This window comes from Tarenaya hassleriana, unplaced genomic scaffold (genome assembly GCF_000463585.1).
Source record: "Tarenaya hassleriana unplaced genomic scaffold, ASM46358v1 Cleome86, whole genome shotgun sequence".
Lineage (NCBI taxonomy): Eukaryota > Viridiplantae > Streptophyta > Magnoliopsida > Brassicales > Cleomaceae > Tarenaya > Tarenaya hassleriana.
The window spans coordinates 352,198-356,734 of record NW_010971018.1 but is presented as its reverse complement, the minus strand read 5'-3'; the positions used below and the strand labels follow the sequence as shown (position 1 = coordinate 356,734).

Genomic DNA, 4,537 nt, shown 5'->3' with positions numbered 1-4,537 from the left:
CTTTCTCGTCTTGGCAAATCGACTAATAAAATAGATGCAACTTCATCTATAGCGTGGCCACGCATTTTCACAGTCCGATTTCCACGAGGGGCCCAGCGACATCTCTCCTGCGTAGGAGGTGACAAGTCTCGTATTGCATGTCTACTATCTGCATATGATTGGTGAACGTATCTGAGCAACGCCGTTATGATTATCCGGTTAAAGACGACGTTTGACGCAGTCAAGACACGTCACTCCTCATATCAGATACTCTAGACATCTCAGGTCTGAGGATCCAAGAACGAACCGCTGTATGAGATTCAAGTCATGACTCATGTCCATGTGACAATCTCATGCGGGTCATCCAGTAACTCGTTCCAAACGAGAACCCATGATTGTGATTTGCATCTAATGCATATGATCATAATCATCTATCACACATCATGCTGGTCTTAATTCATCATTGTTCCCACAATGATAACTGACCAGGGAATTTAGAATCATCTGCAATGATTCAAGGATATTTACCGTAATATAACAAACATGCTAATCATATAACGGGAAAAGTAATGCATTCATAAATCAATGAATCAATACAAAGTCAAAATGTCATATCACGGATCATCCTAGAGCATCACAACCAACACTAACCATGACTTGTGGTTCGGGAAAGGTTCCTAAAGTCACTACCACTTAGAATGGGCCTACAGGGTCACACACCAATAGGGATGGACTTATACGTGAAGAATACGAAGAATGGAAACGAGATTTGACCGAAACGAGCATGAAAAGGAGTTTTCAGTGTGTTGGTCCGGAGCTGACCAAGTTTGGTCAGCCCCGGACCAAGTTTGGTCAGTCCAGGAGGTCCGGAAGCTCGGTCTGCGGTCATCTGTCCAGACCTGGTCCGGCTGACCCAGAGTTGGTCAGCCCCGGACCAGACGCAGGAAACAGGCGGACCGAGGATGCTGGAACGGCGGACCGGAAAGGAACCAAGAGGTTTGGTCCAGAGCTGACCAAAAGTTGGTCAACCGGACCAAACCTCCAGGTCAGACGGTGCGTGCTTCGGACTAAGCTTGGTCCGCCGGACCAAGCTCCTGGTCCGGCGGACCGGGATCCGGAATATTTCCAAAATTTGATTTTAGGGTTTTCTAATCTTATTTAAGTTTAGGGTTTCGTCTAAACTTCAAAAGAGAGCCGACCTAAAACTCAGAAAAACACCCTAGAACCCTAGAGAAGCTGTTCTCTTGGATTTCTATTGTCCCGGGATTGGATCTCGTCTTTTGAGTTACCCTTTTCTTCACTAATCCTAGCAGATTCGTTCCAAACTGTTTGGAATCCTTCCCGTCGGTGTGGATACGTGTAGAGAGACTGTAACTTCAGTCCTAGCTGGTTTAGAACAGGCCCCGGATCGAAATAAACTTCAAATCTCATCGAGAACGAGGTAAGTAACGATTCCCTCGATGATATACAAGATCTTTCGGGTTCTGCGAGTTTGGTTGCGTGTGACGTTTGACTAGGTTTAGATTTTTCTTCCGCTGCATGAAACCTAGTAAACCAAACCCTAGATCGATATGATCGCATGCTAGGAACCCGTAGATTCCCCAACAGTTACGACTATTGGTTGAGTTTTGAAGCCATGGTACGGCGGCGATCCGTATGTGATGGCATAACGATACGGGCATGGCGGCGATCCATGTGGAATGGTAACCCCGACTACGGCGGCGATCCGTAGAGGGTTATTACTATTGATCGTGTTTTAGTAACCCCGACTACGGCGGCGATCCGTAGAGGGTTACAAAGATATTTTTGGTTTTGTTTTATAAAAGAGTTTTGAGCTACGTCTGAGGGATACTGAATGGTCCTATAGTCTGAACTCGTTTTAAATAATTGAATAAAGAAAAGATAAGAGAAAAGTTGAAGAAAAATGAGTTTGCTTGAGTTGAATGTTGATTGTATTTGTTTTCTATTTGATTGTCTATGTTGGGTACGGAGGCGAGGTTTATAGTCTTGCTGCTTCACTGAGCTATTCGCGTAGCTCACCCCTTCCTTTTTTCCCACAGGTGAAAGCTGAAACAGATTGTTTTGGTTGGACTCGATAGTTGCCAGAAACACGAAGAATTTGATTTTCTATTTTTACACGTTTAGAATTTTAGACTTATGTTATTTTAGACTTCCGCTGTAGACATGTGATTTTGATGGTTGATTTTAGAGTAAATCGTATTTTTTTTATAACCCAAGTGACGATTCATCAATATCCGAAATACCGGATTTTGGGTCGTTACAGATTACGAGTTCAGATTCAAGCGTTGTGCTTGATCCTACGTCTCAGTAAAGCCTGGGTAGTTTATTGATTATGGCTGGGAACAACACGAACGGGAGAATTTCACCAAGATCTCTCTCAGTCTTTGGGTTACAAGAATTAGAAAAATTTAGCTCTACAACAATGGCGTCCGTCGTCTCAGACTTTTATTAAAGTCTCTAACAAACCCATCTTCGAAATTACCAGTATGCCCTTGAGTCCATTAAACAACAATTCCTTCAAAAGCGACGTCGTCTTCCACTAAAGTGAAACCTTCTGATTGAAACTGAAGTTCTTCCTGAGCTTAATACTCACAGACGAAGCTCCACAAATATGCAGATATCAACCCACAAATCTCCACCTTATCTGCTTATTACTCAACCGCTTAACAGCCCATTACCCAAACCTTCATGATCATTTTTCAATCATCGGTCAATCTCAGCAATCTCAACAGTTTGTCGAGTTTGCTGATGGGAACTGTTTTCGTGAGCGCATTTGCAGGATTCTCATCGGTGTGGAATTTCAGAACATTCACCAAACCTTCTGATCGCACTCTGAGAATCACAAAACACTTCCACTGATTTCTTCTCAAAACCGAGTTCTTCGACTAAACCTTTTAACCACAAACCTTCTTTTATTGCCTCCTTCGACTAAACCTTTTAACCACAAAATGGATATGAGGTCTAGTGTCACGACGATCAGGAGACTCCAAAATCTCCCTTAGAGATAAAGGAGAACCGATGTCATCGGCCAATGATTGACCGGTAAATCGTTGATCGAGACGTGGTTGCTGAACACGGGGAGACGAAGTAGGTGTTCCCCGTCCCCGGGAACGAACTCCGCTCCCAGTTCTAACACTCGATCCAGAAAGGCTCATCTACAGTTTACTAATTAATTAATCTCACAAACCGTAAGAATTAAACCTAACCCTAACCCTAACCCTAAGAAACACACGTACAGTCACATACGACCACACATACAGACCCACAAAAAACACATATACAGAACTATACAGATACATATACAGAAGTCATGATCCGTTTAAAACACATGTACTCGTATATATACATACTCAGAAGATTACACACATACAGATACATACAGACATTTCTATATAACTACTAACACGGATACATTCATACACCCATATCTACACGAATAAATACACATATATACAACATCATACATATATGCAGATACATATATATACGTACATACACATCAAAAACATATATACAACGAAAAACACATATAATACGAAAGAAAAGTTTCGTCATATATATAGATACATATATAGAAACGAATGAAAAGGATGAAATGTACGCATACAGAAACATGTACTCGTATATAACAACAAAAAGCAATAAACCATGAAATCTACAAATAGAAAACAAAAAACTTAACACACTGTGATGAAAGACGAGAGACATCCGGAGACTTACGTCGTGAAAACGGCGAAACAGAGGGCGATGACGAAAGACGAGGGCTTAGAACGGCGGAACAAAGTCGAAAACGATGCAAGGAGGCGAAATCGACGGTGACAGAGGGAAGCGGCGAGCGAAAAGGCGAAATCGCCAAAACTTAATAAATTTTTCGAAGTTTCGTCTTCTAAGGGAGCAAACCAGGTTTATTAACCACTGCGACAGAAATTACGGTAGCAAACGGTCACATATTCATTAAAATCCGGTGACACGTGTCAATTTTCTGAGACATTGCGACACCGTTTCTGTCGCAAAAGGCGAGACTTCCTAAGCACGCTGCATGGGACCGTTGGCCTCTGACACTTAGTGCATTGCGACGGTAAAACGGTCGCATATTCATTAAAATCCGGTGACACGTATCAATTTTATGAGACATTGCGACACCGTTTCTGTCGCAAAAGGCGAGACTTCCTAAGCACACTGCATGGCGACCGTTGGTCTCTAACACTTAGCACATTGCGATGGTAAAAGTACCGTCGCATAGAAGTAAATTTCGGAACACGCAACATTTAGACCACTGATCGTTCGACACGTGCTACTTGCGACGGTCCATCGCAAAAAACTGGAAAGTCAAGACTGCTACTCGGCGACTTATTTCTCGACATGTGGCGCATGCGACAGTACTGTACCGTCGCATACAAGGAGGAATGAATTGGTTTGCGACAGAAATGCGGTCGCAAAAATAACCCAGAAAATTAAAACCGGTAAAGAAACATATTTTTAAGATTTTACAAAATACAACATAATCAATAATAACAAAATACAACATAATCAAACA

The 4,537-nt window shown here is 42.3% G+C and overlaps 1 protein-coding gene across 1 annotated transcript in view; it reads left to right on the top strand.

Annotated features, from left to right (window-relative positions):
- The window catches only part of LOC109116233, a 16,691-nt gene extending 14,453 nt beyond the window's left edge, over positions 1–2,238 (top strand). The window contains exon 4 of the mRNA XM_019201301.1: positions 2,040–2,238. The gene's annotated coding sequence lies outside the window, so the exon portion shown is untranslated. The remainder of the gene's footprint in view (positions 1–2,039) is intronic.
- The last annotated feature ends 2,299 nt before the right edge of the window (positions 2,239–4,537 follow it).